Raw genomic sequence first — 20,761 nt, 5'->3', positions numbered from 1 at the left:
CTATATTAAATATTTTGAAATGGGTTTGGAGCCTTTTTTCTCAAATGGGGGCCATGCCTAACCACTGGGAGTGGTCGCTTCAGGTATTATCTCCCCTCTGTTATATATTTTAGTTAGTACATGTGCATTGAGTACAGGATGTCTCTCGGATTTTTCTATCATACTTTCATTCTTTCTTTGTTTTCAAGAAAGGGTCACACATAATAATCTTTTGAAAATTGAAGATTATGTACTCATTTAAGCAATGGAACGGCTCCCATGGTGCCAGTGTGGGAGTCTGCCTTTCCACCACCTGTTTAGCATGAATAGGTAAATTGATGTCTCTACATTGCCAGAGCAGTAACTCAAACGCTTAATAGTTAATGTGACAGTTAAAAACTTTGTCTTGAAAGTATATTTTTGCTAACTCCTTCCCCAGGAAGATTCTGACTGGAGACCTTAGAGGATGAGTGTTCAGACCCCAGCCACACTCCAGAAACTGGCAATTCAAACTCTGTTGAAAAATGAGGCTTTGGCCGTGTCCTCTCTTGAGCATCTGTCTACTCGGCTCTTCCCAGCACAGTGTAAGGAAGCCTACGATCACAGATACACCAAGCTCATGATGGCAATGATGGCAGCCTATCCTTTTCTCTATCTCCCTGTGGGGGCATTGATGAAGATACCTAACCCAGAAAACTTGCAGGCTGTGCTAGATGGAATAGACAGGCGAAAGACAAGAAGTCTTCACTCTAGGTAAGCAATAATTCAGTACTATAGAAGGGACTATGTGGCATACACAGTGGAGAGTGTCAGGAGATTGGCTTTGTCATAAGTGGAAAATGCTTCCGAACACATCATTATACAGGGATACAGGGTTCTTGAAAGCTGTTGTTTACTTGTATTGAGGACAGTTAGATAGAGGATTAGAGTTGAATATGGGCTAGAGTAGGTGTAGCCTCAAAATAGAATGAGACTACCCCGGGCCTTCTTACATCCATTAGTAATGTGACTAAGGAGAAATAAAGTTTACCTTAGTGGAAGAAAAGTAGTCAAGTGTGCAGAAGCCTGGGGAAGCTTCTATAGCAAGCCTGAGTTCATCTTGGATATCAGGTGCTTAAAAGCATACACCTTAGCATGAGAAGAGCTGAGTTTAGATATATGCACTAAAAGCTGATTCAGTGTCTGCTTACATTTATTTCACCCACATAAAAGGGAAACTTCAAGTTTTTGACCTGAGAGATGTGTACCATGCCTTCTGGAACATATGGGCTGGTGCAGAGGACAATGTCTTTTCAGAAAAGAGCTTGGAAAAGAAGCAAGTAGTGAAGGTCCTTCCCAGATATACCCCGAGGCAGCATCTAAAGGTCACAGTGGACCTATGTATCACGTCCTGCCTCAATGAAGTACAGGCATACTTCTTGAAGTGGGCCCAGCAGAGAAACTCTCCCTCCATTTCTGCTGTACAAACATGAAGATATAGGCTCTGCAAGTCCAAGTTATGAGAGAGATCTTGGATGTTTTGATCCAGAGCACATCACAGAATTAGAACTGAATACTGAGTGGACTGTGTCACAGCTGCCACATTTTGCTTCCTACTTTGGGCAGATGAAAAGTTTTCATAAAGTCTTACTGGGACTACTCTACAAATCACCTTTCCTGTTAACAACAGAAGAAGCATCACAGAACTCAAGTGTATCAACAAGTTTATTTCTCAGTTTTCCAAATCCAACTGTCTTCAGCATCTCTTCATGAAGTCTGTCCATTTTCTCAGAGACAGCATGAATCAGATCCTAGGGTAAGCAAGAATAGAGAGCTGAATCAGCTACGAAAGCATATCTGTCTCTTTTATCCTAAGGATTAGTGGTACATCATACCAGCCAGACACTAGAAACAAACCATCAGAGACTCATAAGTTTTTTTTCCCTGTACACTGTGTTATACAAGGTAAATTTTACAAGTGAAATCAATGTCTCAAATGAGCCATGATGAAGTAGAAATTTGGGGTAAAGCATAGGTCAGATCTAATAAGAATGGGTTGTAATTCTTCTTAGAATCCTGTCCACCCAATCAAATGGAAAGGGAACAGGGAGGGAAGTGTAGGGAGGACTTTGGGGACTCACTAACACATGAGTTATATGCTCAGATCTATTTGCCTCCATCTATCTTCCCCCATGGTGAAATGTTTTGAGCCCATATAAGTCCTAGTGGGTGGCACAGGAGGTACAGGGACTATCTGATAAATGGGAGCAAGTGTGACTGCAGACAGAATGACAGAATGAAGATTCACTTAGCCCACCGAAAATATCAAGATCCTATCAGTACTTTTTAGAGATGGAAGTTTTATTGTGAGCTTTCTGGGATTATGGACAGAACTGTTTTTCAGCTTGATAGTGAGCCCAGTATATGATGTGTGGGGTTAGCATGAGTGAGCAGTTTCCAACAGAAAGTATCATTGATGGTGTCCTCGATCATTTAGTAACGTGACATTGACATGGCTGGTTCCTTGTACCACTGCGTAAATCCTCGCCAAAACTTTACAGAAAATTTATTCAGAACTAACTAACCCCCTGTTCTATCCCTAGGTGCCTGAAGACACCCTTGTAGACCATCTCCATTACTGATGGCCTAATATCACAGAGAGACTTGGATTCATTCTCCTGCTTTCAAAGCCTCATTTAACTACATCTGAATTTGAGAGTTGTGATCTTACATTCTTTGGATCATATGCCTCTGAGAATTCTTCTCGAGAAAGTGGCAGACACTCTTGAGACACTGAATTTGGGACCCCCAACTCAGTGTCCTCCTTCCTGCCCCAGAAAATGCCCTTAGCTTATCAAGGCAAACTTCTACAACAGTGACTTCTCCATGCCCATCCTGAAGGACCTTTTTCAGCACACAACCAACTGGAGCAAGGTCACTGTGGAACAATACCCTGCCCCTCTGGAGTCCTATGATGAGTTGGGTCGTGTCTCTGGAGAGAGCTTTGCCCAACTTTGTCTGGAGCTCATGGATACACTCAGGGCCATAAGGCAGCCCAAGAGCATCTGTTTTGCCACAGATATGTGCCACAAGTGTGGTGAGCACAATCTCTATGGCCAGGGGCCCAGACTTTGTCATTGCTTGCAGTAAAAATGGATACAGGACTTCTGGACCTGAATAAATGACACTCTGGGACACATCTCTCACTCAGAGATGCTCGGGGACTGTGACTTTAGACAGTACTCAGATGGTTGGAAACAAAAGGATGTACAGTGACTGGGATCTTGGGGGCTGAGCTTGACTTAGGGAATGGTTGGCTGGACTGTGGGAACAGGGACATAGTGAATTCAGAAAGACAACATGGCAGCTTTGAGATGCTTTGTCATAGCCTTGTAAACATTTTGTTCTTCACTGAGAGATTTAATGAATAAATAGAACATGTCTTGTTTGTTTACATGTAATTACTCTTGTCTCAGTTGAATACAGTAGTATGGTACTTAGCGTAGTTCCAAGTTTCACCCCAAGAAATCCACGGCTAACCCTAGTCTCTAGAGTAATCCACAGAAGACTAGCATTTTTAAGTTACACCCACATAAACACCAGTGTACCAGTGTGTCTTTGACAGGGCTAGGGAGGAAAGAGTTTATTCGGCTTACACTTCCACATTGCTGCTCATCACCAGAAGAAGTCAGGACTGGAACTCAAGCAGGTCAGGAAACAGGAGCTGATGCAGAGGCCATGGAGGGATGTTGCTTACTAGCTTGCTTCTTCCCATGGCTTGCTCAACCTTCTGTCTTATAGAACCCAGGTCCACCACCTCAGGGATGGCACCACCCACAGTGGGCTGGGCCCTCCCCCCTCCATCACTAGTTGAGAAAATGCCTTACAGCTGGATCTCATGAAGGCATTTCCTCATCCGAAGCTCCTTTCTCTGTGACAACTCCAGCTTGTGTCTTGTTGACACAAAACAAGCCAGTACAGGCAGCAAGCTCATATAATAAAACCTCTGATCAACAGACCTGCTAGGGGATTGAAGTTTCATGACCAGACATAGGACAAGGATTGGTAGCAGGATCTTGGCCTTAGCCAGGCTCTGGGGAAACCCTCAGCCAAAGACAGAATTCACAAAAACAAACGAGCAAACAAAGAACATTAACAACAAGAAAACCTAACAGGTTCTCCATCCTCCTATTCTGAAGCTCAGGGAAAACCAATGGTCCAAGTCACAAGGACAGAACTACTAGCACCTTGGTAAAACCATGCTGCTCAAACTGCAGAATCTACAGTGCTCCACACTTTGCATGAAATTCCCTGAGGACACCCTGGACTCACAATATGCTGAACAGCTTCCTATCAACTGTCACAATTCACAGTATTGGGAGAGGGATAAAGTTATCAGCTAGAGTGGGGCTCATATGGCTATCTAGGCTGGGCTAAGTTACAGAGAAAGAAAACAAAAATGAACAAAAACAACAAACCTCTCTCAGGCTCTGTGATGGTTTGCATATGCTTGGACCAGGGAGTGGCACTAGTAGAGGGTGTGGCCTTGTTGGAGGAAGTGTGTCATTCTGGGGACAGGTTTGGAGACACTCCTCCTAGCTGCCTGAGGATAACTCATTCTGTTCCTGGCTTCCTTTGGATGAATATGTAGACCTTTCATCTCCTGCATCATGCCTGCCTGGATGCTGCCATGCTTCTGCCTTGATACTGGACTGAACCTCTGAACCTGTAAGCCAGCCTCAATTAAATGTTTTAATTTATAAGATTTGCCTTGGTCATGGTGTCTGTTCACAGCAATAAAACCATAACTAAGACAGGCTCCTTCTTTCTGTCTTCACCCACAACCTGTCCCTCTTCATGTCACGTTTCTTGGTCCGGTTCCTTGGGACCAGTGAACTCACCTAACATTCTCCCACAACAAACATGCTTTCATATTCTTAAAACAAACAACCCATAGATTGGGAGAAATTGCTCACAGGGTAAAAGCACCTGGTGCTTTTGCAGAGGACCAAAGTTTGGTTGCAAAGCTAAAAATCAGGTGGCTCTCAAATGGAGCTCAGACTTCGGGTGATAGGATCTTTTCAGGCCTTTGTGGATCCCAGCTTTTACTTGCACTAATATGCACATTGCACATGCAGATATATGCCCAGCTAAAAAATTCTTTAAATTAAAAAAGGACTTAAGTTCACAAAGAAAATAAAAGGCCCAATAATTTAAAAGGCAATTTTGATCAGTACCAGTTGTGTGGCTCTGTGAACAGAATGTGGAGTTTCAGGTGTGTCAACTGAGCTCGGTTGGTGAGAAATAGCTTCATTTGCTCTGGGCTCCAGGGTTTGAGTTCCTGCACCATGGGTGAGTTTGAGAAAACTAAGGAGTTTGTCAATATACGGCATTTATTTCTGCATGTAGTTTATGTGTATTCATATTCTGTTTCCCTTTATGCTGGTATGACAGAAGAAGGCATTAGAATCCTGTATGGATGGTTGCGAGCTCCCAGGCACTTGTCTAGAATTGAACTGATGTATCTGAAAGAGCAGCCTGGATTCTTTTCTTTCTATTAGATTTCTCCATATTTACATTTCAGATATTATCTCCATTCCCCCAAACCCATCTGCCCTCTCCCTCCCATTGCCTCCATGAAGGTGCTCTGTGTCCCAACCATCCTCTCTCACCTCAGTGCCTTGGCATTCCCTTATACTATGAAAATGAGCCTTGGCTAGATCAAAGGCCTCTCCTCCCATTGATGCCAGAGAATGCTAAGCTCTGCTGCATATGCACTTGGGGCCCGTGGTCTCTCCATGTGAACTCATTGGTTGGTGTTTTAGTTCCTGGAAGCTGTGGTGGGTTTGTTTAGTTGATAATTTTATTCTTCCCATGGGGTTGCAGATCCTTTCAGCTCCTTCAGTCCATTCTCGAGCTCCTTCATTGGGGTCCCTGTGTTCACTCCAATGGTTAACTGCAAGCACCATCCTACGTATCAGTATGGCAGAGCCTCTGAGGAGGCATCCATATTAGGTTCCTGCCAGTAAGCACTACTTGGCATCAACAATAGTGTGTGGGTCTAGTGGCTGCATATGGGATGAGGCAGACTGTGGATGATCTTTTCTCCAATCCCTGTTCCTCTATTTGTCCCTTTCCATTCACTGGATCTCTGAACACCATTAAACAGGTTGTAATAATATACAACAGTCATCTCAGAACCCTACAGATTGAGACTTCTGAGTTGAAACTCAATATCATTCTATTTACTTAGTTTGAAAACCTGATAGGAAAATGCAAGAAACTTCCTCTTGACAGGGAACTAGAGTCCCTCAGCATTTTCTTTCTGGTCTCTCTTGACCTCATCTAATACCTGCTCAGGAATGAAAGACAAACTGTGCTATATATATATAAACGATTTTATAATGTAAACATTAAGCATACATTAATAAGACAGGAGAAAGAAAAATGTGCAGATGGATGGAGATAAACTAAAATAAATATGACCTATTTATGTCTGTAGGTTCATGTCTGACTGAAAGAATATCGGTTGTGTAAGTTACATATGCAATTTATCACCTATAAGTACATACTAAGTATAGCCATAAAGCTTCAAAACAATCCTCACAACTTCATCTTATAGCAAGAAACGCAGCACTATAGGCCGGCTGCGTGCTGGTCAGCGCTTAGAGCCACGGGACACTGAGGCGGCGGCTGGTAGAGAAGCTGCTGCAGCGCTGAGGAGACGCGGCACCCGAGCACAGGCAGCGAGCGCAGCGACGTGGACCGCAGGGCGCAGCTCTTCAGCCCTGGGACCACAGCTCAGTGCGGCGTGGGCACCAAGGGACGCTCTGAGACTGGAGGGGATCCTGCGGCTCTACAGCCAGCCCATCAACTAGGAGCAGGCGTGGACCCTGTGCTTCCCGTGCTGCGGCTCCCTGCGCGCCGCCGGCCGCCGCCAGACACCCTGTTGCCTGCGCGCAGACCCGCCTCTGGAGGGACAGCGCTGTCACCCTGGCGCCCGCCTGCAGCACGGAGGGAGAGCCGCACCTCCCCCGCCGCCTCCGGTGAGGTCGGGGCCTCGCTCAGTGGGAAGCTGGCGGGGGGGGGGGGGGGGGGGGCGGGAGGGCGGGCAGGACTGTGGGACCAGGGCCGGCCGGCCTCGCTGTTTACCTGGGGCTGAGCTGGGGATGGTGAGGGCCCAGGAGAGGCTCCTGTGAGGTTCTAGCTGGAAGATGACATCCTTGGGGAAATGAGCTGCTCCTTCGTCGCTTTTTGAATTCAGTAGTTTTTGGAAATGGCAGGGAAGCCACGGAGCCCTAGGAATTGTGCTACTCAGGAGAAAAAATAGTAGAAATGATGACTCTGGGTACCGAGTGTGAAAAATACGCTCTGGTGGAAAGTACAGGTTTATAGTAGACAGGCTGTTTAGACGAAATTTCTTTTAGTCTGAGTACTTAAACAGTGACACAGCCAGAAGCTTACTCACGTGTTTTATAGATGGGAGGACTAGTAATAGGTTTCCCCTCTCCAGTTTTATCTCATTCATTCTGTGAGAAGCAAGTCTATTAAAAACAGCAAAACAATCCACCTTCTTCTTTAGAAAGTTGATGGAGGTGTCAAAATGCTTAAGGTGGAAAATGTAATTAGGACAGTCTGTACAACTACATTTCGTGTAAATCCTTCCCTAAATCGAGGGAAACACTCAGTATTATCAGCCCTACTAGAATATCCTCTCATTCTTAGTTCAAGTAAACATAGTTTTACTTACTTATTTAAAGCCATCCAATGTGATATATTAATAACCTCAATGTTGCACTATATTCCGAATACCGTGTGACCTTTTGGTACTCGTGTACCTTTAATGATATTTAAAGCTGACTGTTTGATGTTTTTTTTTTTATCTGTTCCCCTCCTTCAAACAAATATCTTTTATTTGATCTATTGTTTGATTTTAGACTTGGCCTTAGAAGATTACAGTTTCAGTTGTAATTTATTTATAAGATGCCATGAAAAGATAACTTCCCCCCCCCCCCCCCCCAACAACAAGGCTTTGTTTTGGTCCAAACTGCAGAGGAAAGAGTGTGTGGCCTCGCTTCAGAAGAATCTTTGTTTCTATTGAAAGAACAGGCCTGTTTGTGTGTTTCTTTGACAGGCTTGTCAATATGTTCTGTGGTAGGTCCTATGCCTGAGAGTCTCTTTTTGCTCTCTTGTATTATGTGATCTCTTTTGTAGGCAATCTCCAGGATTCCGTCATTTGTGATTTCTTTATTTTATCTATTTCTGTATATAGGGCTTAGACAGTTTGGTTCAATTTTTTCACTTACTCGATTGAGTTTTGCTGTATTTCTTTCAGGGATTTGTTTCATTTTAAGGGCTTCTACCAGTTTGCTTGTGTTTTCCTGTGTTTTTAAGGTTTTTTTTTCCTCTTTACTGAACTCTATCATCAGTGTGAAATTATATTTTGGGTTATAATTTTGTTTTCTACTGTGTTAGGGGACCCAGGGTTTGCTGTGATGGGAGAACTATGTTCTGATGCTGCCAGATTGCATTGGTGTGTGTTGCTTATGTTCTTCTGTTTGCCTCTCACCATCTGGTCATTGCTGGTGTTAACTGGCCTGTGTCCCTCTGACTGGAGCAGAGGCTTGTAGAGCCTTGTGACCTGGCAGGAAGTGTTGTCCCTTGTTAGAGCAGACCTCCTTTGTCCCTGGATAGCGCAGAGTTGTTTGTGTTCCTGGTTAGGGCACAGCAGTTTCTGGGAGACAGGGGAAGGATCTGCCCCAGTTGCAGATGAAGCTCCAGACTGGAAGAACTACTGGGCTCAAGCAGAGCAGGATAGATACCATGTATGTTTTGCTCTGTAGGAATCACAGCTGGTGTGGGATTTAAAATGTATATCTCACCTTTGTCCCTGGTTAGGGCAGATCTGGGAGAATGAGAGGGTTGGGTGCAGGGGCAGGATCTGCCTCAGTTACAGATCTGGAAGACAATAAGATTGGGGTGAGGTGACAGCTCTTTAGTGATCTGTGCTGTGAGGGTCTCCATGGTGACATACATATCCAAGTGGGTGACTCAACTGTGTCACTGGTTACCACAGACTGGGTTACAGGAATGCTATACGGTGTGGGAAGGGAGCAGCCATGGTGATCTGCCCTTCTCGGGGGTGAATTCCAGAATGTTACATGATCATTTTTGAGACACCTCTTTTGAGTTTCTGGAAGTCTTTGGCTCACAATCAATGAACCATACTTTGTTGACAATCTTCAAACGTGGCTGTGGAGCCACACTGATACTGAGCCTTGTTAGCAATTTGGTCCTGACAGTCAAGAAGCTGTTGTCAGGTGCAGTTGGTTTGTACAGGCAGAGCAGACATGGAGCTGGAGAATAGGACAGGATGTGTGGGATGACTGTCTTGAATGGAACACCTGGAGAAAGAAAGCTGGTTTGACAGAGAAACAGGAATTTGATCCTTCTGGCAAAAGTCCTTTAGTCCTTCACTAGACAACTGGAAAGGTCTCATTGTTGCTCCACTACTGGCTTTGATTTAGCTGCCTATAGTCTAATCTCAGAGTCTTAGTTCATAAGAGGGATTCTTGGTATTCTTGGAAATTCTTTGGTCCAAACCTAAGTTACTGGTGTAGATTGTCCTGAAGCTGTTTGTATCTTCATGTTAATTCCACTTCCCCAAGAAGGGCTGCCTAGTAAAGTATCAAGGGGTGGCTTCATCTGAACCTTTCCATTTTAATTAATCAAATAAAAGAAAGATAGTGACTGGGCTGGGTGAGGGAGGTAAAGAGAGAGGAGGTCTGAGGACGAGGGTAGAGGTCATGGAAACGTGGAGATTCACAAAGACTAGGTAGACCCAGGTGAGATTGATTGGCGATAAATAGCTATGAACATTAGGGAATTTATAAGTCTAATAACTCATATAGAAGGGCAGTTTGTATCTTTGTCTATTTGATGTAATCTTGCTGTGTAGAGGGTTTGTGGATTGAGAATTGAATATATACACCTGTATGAAAAGCTATCAGGCTGTAGAGTTGTATTTATGTAAGATTTTGAGGTACAGAAACACCCGGGGACAGAGGCAGAGAACAGGTGGTAGAAAACTGCCAGGGAAGGGAGTTGTGCTAAAGGAGTGAGATCCGGGTGGTGGCTTGGAACTGGCGACAGAGGTATGCAAGGCTCTGAACTAAAACCGGGCCTGAGGAGTGAGATCTCAGGGCTGATAAAGAGATAAGCCATTTATATTTTTAAATATATACTGCAACATACTGGTATCCACAAAGTTGGACACACTGTCTACATGGAAAATATAACACCCTTTGTAGCTCTGGCTGGGTGGGAACTCATTATGAAGCCTAAGCCCTATGCAACTTACAGAGAACCATTTCTGAATGATAGTTCAGAATAAAAAAGGTTCCTCTGATTGAAAAGTTGAAGATCACATTTTTATTCAAAAGGATAATTTGTCAATGCTTTTTTACCATCTAATGAGAAACATTTTTTTCTTTGGATTTGTTAACATAATGGATTAAGTTGATGGATTTTGTATATCAACTCATTCTTGCATACTGATGTCTCTGTCACATATGTAGCCTTTTCTGTCTTCAGTGGAAGAGGATGCATCTAATTCTGTAGAGAATTTTTGCCCCAAAAGAAGGATGATGTAAGGTAGGGGGTGGCTAAGAGAGGGCAGAACACTGTCTCAAAAGTGAAGGTAAAAGGGAATGGGGTGTAGCACTCTAGGAGGAAGGACTTGGAGGAAGGCAACATTTTCATTCTATTCAATAGAGGCTTAATAGGATAGTCATTAATTACAATGTATAGCCTTGCAAAATAGCAAATCAATTACAGGACAATAGATAACAAAAAGTTTACCAAACTTGAAACTGAAAGAAAGAAAACAAAACACCCATAACAATCAAATCTCTAACCAAAAACCAAACACAATTTACCTGCACAAACCTACCCCCTGTGGCTGGCTTTGGAATCATAGTGAGAAGGGAGTCACTGATGGCAATAATCTTTTCAAGATGTAGGTAGCCATGCCTCTTAGGGGGCTTAATGGTCCAAGACTAAGCATGAGACATTTTACAGGCTTTGCCTCAAAGTCTTTCAAATTCTCTTGACTGATCTCCATGAACCTATTTTTGAGGACCCATCAAGACAAACAACCAATTATACTCTCAGACTCCTCTTGGATGGCCAGCAGCTCTGATGTGCCTCAGCACTGCTCTGAACCCCACTCAGGTGGGCATTCAGCAAGCATCGAAGGCTTTAACTATTCACAAGTCTCTGCTTTTCATATTAAGCTGTTGAAAGTGACATTTCTTAGATTCTCTGCTTAAAGAATTCCTAAAGCTCTTACTGTCCCTATAGAGTTATGTGCAATAATGACTTGGTACAGCCTACAACCTAGAGAACTGAGCAACTGCAGGCACACAGGTAAAAACTGAGCCAGGTTAAAAAAAAAAAAAAGAAAAGAAAAGAAAAAGCCTTTTGGTAGTGTTTTGACTGTTGCTCTTTTCAGATCATTCCTCTTAAAAGTTAAAATGTAATCATTAATCATCCATAAGATTAATCAACAGAGTAATATGAATCATGAATTCTTTCCCTGACACTGGATTTACCTTACCTGTGGATTCTTCACTTCATATCCTGGATAAATCCTGCATGCCAGAAAGCAAGTCAGTGATTCATAGGAAATAGGTTGGTGTCTACCTCCGTCCATGGAAAGTCAAGCTGCATGTTTTAGAAGCATGAATCTGCAAAGGCAGCACTGCTCTTTTACATGCTTCTTTAACATCCAGCTGCCCAAGACAACATCATTTTCTGATAACTCTGAGGAACAATTTAACCACATAATTTTCATCTTTATTTTCTCAACTGGAATTCAAGGCTTCATGGTGAATAATTGGTCCTCAGAATCTGTTTTTTTTTTTTTTGTTTGTTTTTGTTTTGTTTTGTTTTGTTTTTTGTTTTGTTTTGTTTTGTTTTGCTTTTCCAAAAATCCAGAGAAAGTGTTCATTGTTCTGAAAAATTATCATTTTCTTGACTTTTTTGTCATCTGAGGGTCATGTCCAAATCTCATCAACTTCAGGCAAATGACTGGGGACAAGCTCAGGCCATGGCCCCTGAAGATCATGTTTGCTGCAACATCCACCAGCAATGTATGAGGATGTTCATTTCTCCCAACCCTCCCTGAGGCTGATTTTTGAATAACAGCAATTGCAGCGTGGTACAGGCAGAACACAGGGTGAGTGTTTTAGACTATCATGAGCCTAAGGGTCTGTCAGAGGCAGACCTTGTTATTGCACCTCAGCATAGCTCTGGGGCATCTGCTGTTTGCAGATGCAACTCCAAGCAACACAATCTTTCAAATAATAAAATCCAGGCAAAACTACAAGACTAAGGATAAGTGTGTCAAGCTTATGGAAAGCTGGAAAATTCTTGTAGCAGGCAATGAGGAAAACAAACCAGGAGACTGAGAATATATATTGAGCCACCTGACCTTCCAATAGTCAGGCACTCTTCACCAAGAGCAGAAAAGGGACAGGAACCCTTTGGCAGCCTTTCTTATCTCTCAGGCACATGGATTTTATAAGGCAGCCTGCTCCTGACCACCCTGTTAGACAGTCCTTTGGTTTATATGCAGATAGTTTTGCCTCTACAAATACTTGAAAATATGATGTTATGATGCTTTTAATTCTAGGAACCTGTTTGCACATGCAGAATGACGGCTGCTGCATGTGATGTTTGATGGATGCACACTAAAATGACAGAGTGCTTTTTTACAGAAAGTTTATGGCTACCATCATTTAAGATGTTTCAGGAGCAAGTGAACTTACATGTGCGTAGACACAGGAAAGGGTACATGTCTGCGTGCATGCGCACAAGTGTGTGTGTGTGTGTATGTGTGTGTGTGTGTGTGTGTGTGTGTGTGTAGATTCCTACCAACTTGTATGTTTTGCTGGTTGTACAGGATTGGAATAATCAAGCCAAAGATACTATAAAATTCTAAAAATTTTGCCCTCACATGTCAAATGATATTAGTGCACAACAGAGCACAGGATGTAGACTGAAAAGAGAAACATAGGAGAGGTCATGTTTCTGACTGATGGAGGCATGGCTCCAGGTTCTCAGTTGACCTATAAAATTTCAGGATTTTCACTGCCTTAGTGACCTCTCAAAAAATTAAAACAAGAAAACCTTAGGAAATGCAAAAGATTGGATAAGCTGTCATATAGTCATGATATCTTGCATATATGAGAGCACACAGATTAACTAACTTTTCCATTACTGTTTTCTTAATTGAAAATAAATAATAGGATTATCTGTGGAGTGGTTGGTAAGAATAAAAGCATTGACTAACATGAATAATAGGGCTCCCAGAGGGCTTAACATTTTCACTACAGAGCTGTGGGGATAAAAAAAATTACCCAATCAAAATAATGGGAACAAGAACAATTTAAAAATTTTTTGCATGCTGAGATTAAAAGCATATGCCATGGTTAGCATATAGCAAAAAGGAGAAAGCAAGTCCTCTAACCAGATCCTGATGGAGTGCAAAGGTTGTTTTCTGGAAAAGAAGAAGAGTAGAAGTAAAATTAAATAAAAGATATATACATGCTATACACATGTTCTACAATGCAAACATGCTACATATAATGAACAATTTTATTATAATTTACACTGTATATTGTCCTTCCCAGTCTTTTGAAAATTTAGTCAAAGCCATTTGAACATTGTTGGTGTATTCGGTCTGCCAGTCAGCAGACTTCACTACATAAACCATATTCACAATTACACAGTATTTTTCACATTAGTTTGTTCAGTTTAGACTCATGAAAAAGAGTTCAAATTTATGTTTTTATTATTTTTATGTACTCTCCAAATCCTTTGGCTTTTCTTTATTTAAATTAATTTCCTTTATTGTTATTAACTGGTCTATATTAAATTTTGTTCTATAGTTTCAAAAAAAAGCATATGCTAATTCTGACAAGTTTGTAGGAATTTCTAGTGAACAAACAAACAAACAAAATCCTATTACAGTTCCATCGGTTGCAGCAGAGAGAGCAATGAGCTAGTCTGTGCTTCTTCCTTTTCCAGATACTCAGGCCCTCAGACCTACACCAAGTGAGTTGAACCTAAGAGCACCTTAGTTGCCCTTCCTGCTGTCAAGACAGGATTCTGATTCTACAGGAATATCTTCCTTTAGCAACAAGGAGCCTGTATGTAGGAGGCTGCTTGGTGGGTCCTCTGGACCCTGAATGCTGTAGTCAGGTGAAACCTAGCCCAGCTATATCTTTTAGAAATGCCAGCCAGGTGTTTGAGGAAGTTTCTGGTGTGGTGGAGGGCCTGCAATGGCTGAAAAAATGGCTGCCCCCAGAGGGAACAGGATAGATCTTGGAGGCCTATGGCCTCCTACTTGATCTTTTTACCAGAGGGTTATTATTCAGATATAATAAACTATGGCTGTGGTCTTAGTAAAAGTCTTGTTTCTCTGATTCTCAATCATTTCTCTGTTGTCACACAATTTTTGATCTTTCTCTATCCCCTGGGGCTTATTCATACCTTCAAATCCCTGTAACTTGGGATTTCTAATATTTGTGTCAAAATGAGTGACAAATGCAATAAATGTTGACCCCTTGCCTGATGTCCAGCACATATAGATCTATGGGGTTAGAGACATGATAAGCCTCTAGAAGGTAGTTTAGGAAAGCAGCAATATGCTCTTAGGTCACCTGTGTGACCTCACTTAGCTTTGCCATATTTGTAGGCTTCTATACTTCTGAGAAGATTTGGTAATTCCTGCAATAAATGTATCTTATCCCATAACCTTTTTTATTGTTTTGACACTAGTGGGTGTAGGTTTGATGGAAATATTCTCTCATGAATATTAACAAAATCAGTGCTGCTGTGGACCATCTGGATGAAGTACCAAGTTCAATGACAGTTCAGCATGAAATTCCCAAGGCCAGAAAAGTAGAATAAGAAAGCCAAGTATAAAGCATCCATTACCAGCACCCTCAGCACAGGTCTCCAGGACAGGGTAAAGTGGCTTTGGTAGAAGAAGGGATGTCCTGAGATAGCTGGTCCTCATACACTTATAGAATAATGTTCCAGGAGTATTGGGGAAAGATTGTAGGAGAGAGTAACTGTGTGTCAGGGGGCAGTGAGCAGAATGCAAATTGAATAACTAAAAATTTATAACAAAAAAATGAAATAAAATTCTGTAACAAAATGGCACACTGTTTGTTCTTCTACTAACTCTATTATGTTTATATCTGCAAACACTTTATTATCTAGAGTGACTGATTTTATAAAGTAAGATGCCTTTATCAGTTACATATTCTGTACACAGAAAAGATCAATAAAATGGAGGACTTGAAACCCAAAGATTCATTGTTTCCCTCACATCTATGTGGCTCTGCTCGCCTTTAGAAGGAGTCTAGAGGCCTCTGTTCATCCAGGTCTCAGGACTCATCGAAAATACAGTCTCCTACCAGCTCTGTACATGTGCTCCTGTGTTTCTGACAGACCTCTGCCTCAGACTGCATAGGCACTGATGGGCCAGCCTTGGCCTTCAGGGGGCAGCCATTCTTTTAGCCATGGCAGGCTCTCTGCCACCCTACTGGAGACTTCTGTGGAGAATTGTAGTTTTAAAAACATAAGATTATAAGAGCAGAGCCTGGCCTACCTGCCAGGTGGAACGGCGGCTCATAGAGGCTGAGCAACTGCGATTGGGAACAGAAAATTAGAACTTCGGTTTCCACCCGGAGGCGACTTCCAGACGCAGAGTGGAGCCTGGCCGACCTGCCAGGCAGAACAGCAGCTCATAGAGGCTGAGCAACTGGTGGGTGGGAGACCTGGGCTGCAGGGGAGCAGAAAGATCTCTGTGGAGTACACAAGGAAAGTGCACCCCTTGCCTTGCCCTGCCCTGCCGTGCCTGATCCAGCAAACAGAAACAGAACGTTGGAACTTCTGCTCACACCTGACGACTCTGAGACATAAAACAGGGCTCGACCCATCTGACACCTCAACCAGTAGAGAACCAGGGACACAGACCAGATACAAGGGAAAGGTAAAAACATATCACTGACAACAAAATGGCAAGAGGAAAGAGAAAGAGTATATCCCAAGGGAACCAAGACAATCTAGCAACACCAGAGCCCAGCTCTCACATAACAGCAAACATCGGAACTCCAAACACTCCAGAAAAAGAAGACACAGACCTGAAATCATGCCTCAAGACGCTGATAGAGTTACTTAAACAAGAAAGGGAAGAAAAGCAAAAAGATTCAGAAGCTTTTAAAGAAGAAACAAGAAAAACACTCAAAGAACTCAAAGAACTAGAGGATAACAGAAACAAAGAAATAAAGGAATGGAAGAGGGAAATTAAAACAGAGATTGACACAATAAAGAAAACACTAAAAGAGATAACCCTAGAGTCAGAACTCCAAAAAAAGAAATCAGGAGTCACAGAAGCAAGCATTTCCAATAGATTACAAGAGGTCAAAGAAAGAATCTCGGGGGCAGAAGACAACATTGCAAACATAGACAAAACATCCAGAGAAGATGCAAAAAACAAAAAGCTCCTAGCCCAAAATGTCCAGGAAATCCAAGACACAATGAGAAGACTGAACCTAAGGATAATAGGAATAGAAGAGGGAGAAGAGTATCAACTAAGGGGCACAGTAAATATCTTCAACAAAATCATAGAAGAAAACTTCCCTACCCTCAAGAATGAGATGACCATGAGCATAAAAGAAGCCTTCAGAACTCCAAATAGGTTGGACCAGAAAAGAAATACCTCCCGACACATAATAGTAAAAACATCAAGCGCCCAAAGTAAAGAAAGAATACTAAAAGCAATAAGGAAAAAAGGTCAGGTAACATATAAAGGCAGACCAATCAGAATTACACCCGATTTCTCAACAGAGACTACGAAAGCTAGAAGAGCCTGGACAGACATCATGCAGACACTAAGAGAGTACAAGTGCCAGCCCAAGCTGCTATACCCAGCAAAACTATCAATCACCATCGATGGAGAGACGAAGATATTTCAAGACAAATCAAAATTCACACAATATCTGACCACAAACCCAGCACTACAACGAATTATAGGTGGAAAACCCAATACAATGTGGGAAAATACAGCCTAGTAAGAACAAGAAAACTTCTAAACAAGAAAACTAAAAGAAGAAAAAACACAGACACAACTCAACCCAAAAAAGCAATAATGGCAGGAAACAGAAACAACTATTCCTTGATATCTATTAACATAAATGGTCTCAGCTCCCCAATAAAGAGACATAGACTATCAGACTGGATACATAAACAAAATCCAGCCTTTTGCTGCATACAGGAAACTCATCTCAGAGACAAAGACAGACACTATCTCAGAGTAAAAGGGTGGGAAAAAAACTTCCAAGCAAACAGCTCCAAGAAGCAAGCTGGAGTGGCTATTCTAATATCAAATAAAGTAAATTTCCAACCAAAAGTTATCAAAAAAGATAAGGAAGGACACTTTTTACTCATTACTGGGGAAATCTGTCAGGAGGAACTCTCAATCCTTAACATATATGCTCCAAATAAAAAAGCACCCACATTCATAAAAGAAACCCTACTAAAGCTCAAAAAATACATTTCACCCCACACAATAATAGTGGGAGACTTTAATACCCCACTCTCACCAATGGACAGATCAGGGAAACAGAAACTAAACAAGGACACTCAAAAACTATTTGAACCAAATAGAATTAATAGATATATACAGAACATACTATCCCAAAGTAAAAGAATACAAATTCTTCTCACCACCCCATGGCACCTTCTCAAAAATTGACCACATAATTGGACACAGAATGAGCCTCCATCGATATAAGAAGATTGAAATACTCCCATGCATCCTCTCAGATCACCATGGTCTACGGCTGGTCTTTAACAACAACAAAGACAACAAAAAGCCCACATACACATGGAAACTAAACAATACTCTGTTAAAGGATAGCAGGGTCAAAGAAGAAATAAAGAAAGAAATTAAGGATTTTCTAGAATTCAACGAAAACGAAAACACAACATACCCAAACCTATGGGATGCAATGAAAGCAGTATTGAGAGGAAAACTCATAGCCCTAAGTGCCTCCAAAAAGAAACTGGAGAGAGCTCACATCAGCAACCTGACAGCACAGCTAAAAGCCCTAGAACAAAAGGAAGCAGATATACCCAAAAAGAGTAGACAGCAAGAAATAATCAAAATTAGGGCAGAAATAGACCAAATAGAAACAAAAAGAACCATTGAAAAAATCAACAAAACCAAGAGTTGGTTCTTTGAGAAAATCAACAAGATTAATAAACCCCTAGCCAGACTAACTAGAGGGCAAAGAGAGAGTATCCAAATTAACAAAATCAGAAAGGAAAGTGGGGACATAACAACTGAAACTGAGGAAATTCAAGAAATCATCAGATCCTACTACAAAAACTTATACTCCACAAAATTGGAAAATCTGGAGGAAATGGATGGATTCCTAGACAGATAAAAGGTCCCAAAGTTAAACCAGGACCAAGTAAACCATCTAAATAACCCTATAACACCTAAAGAAATAGAAGAAGTCATCAAAAGCCTCCCATCCAAAAAAAGCCCAGGTCCAGACGGGTTCAGTGCAGAATTTTATCAGACTTTTATTGAGGATATAACACCAATACTCGCCAAACTATTCCAAAAGATAGAATCAGATGGAATATTACCCAACTCATTTTCTGAGGCTACAATAACCCTCGTACCGAAACCACACAAACACCCTACAATGAAAGAGAACTTCAGACCAATCTCACTTATGAACATTGATGCAAAAATACTCAACAAAATCCTTGCAAACCGAATCCAAGAACACATCAAAACGATCATTCATCATGACCAAGTAGGCTTCATCCCTGGGACGCAGGGATGGTTTAACATAAGGAAATCCATCAACGTAATCCACCATATAAACGAACTCAAAGACCAAAATCACATGGTCATCTCACTAGACGCTGAGAAAGCATTCGACAAAATCCAACACCCCTTCATGTTAAAAGTCCTGGAAAGAACAGGAATCCAAGGCCCATACTCAAACATAATAAAAGCAATATACAGCAAACCAACAGCCAACATCAAACTTAATGGCGAGAAACTTGAAGCAATCCCACTAAAATCAGGGACTTGACAAGGCTGCCCACTCTCCTCCTACCTATTCAACATAGTACTGGAAGTCCTGGCTGGAGCAATTAGACAGCAAAAGGAGATCAAGGGGATACAAATCGGAAAGGAAGAGATAAAAACATCACTCTTTGCCGATGACATGATAGTGTACTTGAGTGACCCCAAGAATTCCACCAGAGAACTCCTACAGCTGATAAACAAGTTCAGCAAAGTGGCTGGATACAAAATTAACTCAAACAAATCAGTAGCCTTCCTGTACTCAAAGGACAAACATGTGGAAAAGAAATTAGGGAAAACGTACCCTTCATAATCGTTACAAAAACTATGAAATACCTTGGTGTGACTCTAACTAAGCAAGTGAAGGACCTGTTTGACAAGAACTTCAAACCTCTAAAGAAAGAAATTGAGGAGGATCTTAGAAAATGGAAAGATCTCCCATGCTCATGGATTGGAAAAATCAACATCTTAAAAATGGCCATCCTACCAAAAGCAATCTACAGATTCAATGCAATCCCCATCAAAATTCCAACCCAGTTCTTCATGGAATTGGAAAGATCAATGTGCAATTTCATATGTAATAACAAAAGACCTAGAATAGCGAAATCCATCCTCAACAACAAAAAACATCTGCGGGAATCACTATCCCTGACCTCAAGCTATATTACAAGGAAATTGTGCTGAAAACTGCATGGTACTGGTACAGAAATAGGCATGTGGATCAATGAAATTGAATAGAAGATCCAGAAATGAGCCCTCATGTATATGGTCACCTGATTTTTGACAAAGGAGCAGTAAACATTCAATGGAAAAAAGACAGCCTATTCAACAAATGGTGCTGGTCCAACTGGCACTCAGCATGCAAAAGAATGAAAATAGACCATTTCTTATCTCCTTGTACAAAGCTTAAGTGTAAGTGGATCAAAGATCTCCACATTAAACCAGATACACTGAAACTATTAGATGAGAAAGTAGGGAAAACCTTAGAACACATAGGTACAGGAGAAAATTTCCTGAACAAAACACCAATGGCTCAAGCTCTAAGGTCAAAGATTAACAAATGGGACTTAATGAGATTGCAAAGTTTCTGTAAGGCTAAAGACATCGTCAAGAAAACAAAACGGCAACCAACAGAATGGGAAAAGATCTTTACCAACACCACATCAGATAGAGGCCTAATATCCAAGGTGTACAAAGAACTCAAAAAGCTAGACACCAGAAAATCAAATAACCCTATTAAAAAATGGGGTACAGAGCTAAACAAAACGTTTTCAGTTGAGGAACACAGAATGGCCGAGAAACACCCGAGGAAGTGCTCGACATCCTTAGCCATCAGGGAAATGCAAATCAAAACAACCCTGAGATACCACCTCACACCAGTCAGATTGGCCAAGATCCAAAACTCAGATGACAGCAGATACTGGCGAGGCTGCGGAGAAAGAGGAACACTTCTCCACTGTTGGTGGGGTTGCAAGCTAATACAACCACTCTGGAAATCTGTCTGGCGATAACTGAGAAAATTGGATATAGTACTACCTGAAGACCCAGCTATTCCACTTCTGGGCATATACCCCAGAGACACTTTAATACACAACAAAGATATATGCACCACAATGTTCA

General features: G+C 41.8%; 1 pseudogene across 1 annotated transcript; it reads left to right on the top strand.

Moving 5' to 3' along the window:
- Positions 1 to 445: 445 nt before the first annotated feature.
- On the top strand, positions 446 to 6,836 carry LOC308418977 (PRAME family member 20-like; annotated as a pseudogene). Its single transcript has 4 exons — positions 446 to 732; positions 1,217 to 1,774; positions 2,562 to 3,104; positions 6,581 to 6,836. The product of its transcript is annotated as a PRAME family member 20-like (transcript).
- The last annotated feature ends 13,925 nt before the right edge of the window (positions 6,837 to 20,761 follow it).

Source organism: Micromys minutus, assembly GCF_963924665.1.
Source record: "Micromys minutus genome assembly, chromosome: 3".
Lineage (NCBI taxonomy): Eukaryota > Metazoa > Chordata > Mammalia > Rodentia > Muridae > Micromys > Micromys minutus.
Note: the sequence above shows the minus strand (reverse complement) of the source record. Positions and strands in the feature narration are given on the sequence as shown.